Here is a 431-nt window from a genome sequence, read left to right as displayed (position 1 = left end):
AGATAGATAGATAGATATCTGTTCGTCTGCATTTGCATGACATAGGCGTTGCATATTCCCATCTATGGAGCTATGTGGGGGGTCTATCGAGCGATAAGAAGAAGACTCGTGTCTAGTGCTTTGTCATAACAACGATAAACATATGGTGTACGTACACCTCATCTTGTACTCCCTACGAATTTATCAGCCTATCCGTGTCTATCTGTCTGTCTCTATCTNNTCTATCTATCTTTCTATCTTCAGGAGTCCTGTCTAAAAGATATTTTTCGACGAAACAATAGACAAAGACAGGTCTCGAGTGACGGAGATGATAAATAGCAGGAGGAGGAGGAACACCTAAGAAAGATAGAGAATGTCTCTGACCTAACGAGTGCATGTCGTCCGTGTGAATAGGTCTTTACCTCCCCCTACAGAAGAGATGGAAAGATTGC

At 42.4% G+C, this 431-nt stretch overlaps 1 protein-coding gene across 1 annotated transcript in view; it reads right to left on the bottom strand.

The window, feature by feature from the left end:
- CSUI_010886 (6-pyruvoyl tetrahydrobiopterin synthase) overlaps positions 1–431 on the bottom strand; it is a 4981-nt gene that overhangs the window by 1307 nt on the left and 3243 nt on the right. The gene's annotated exons all lie outside the window — the stretch shown is intronic.

The sequence above is a fragment of the Cystoisospora suis genome (assembly GCF_002600585.1).
Source record: "Cystoisospora suis strain Wien I chromosome Unknown contig_8761, whole genome shotgun sequence".
NCBI lineage: Eukaryota > Apicomplexa > Conoidasida > Eucoccidiorida > Sarcocystidae > Cystoisospora > Cystoisospora suis.
This window is presented reverse-complemented; position numbering and strand designations above follow the sequence as displayed.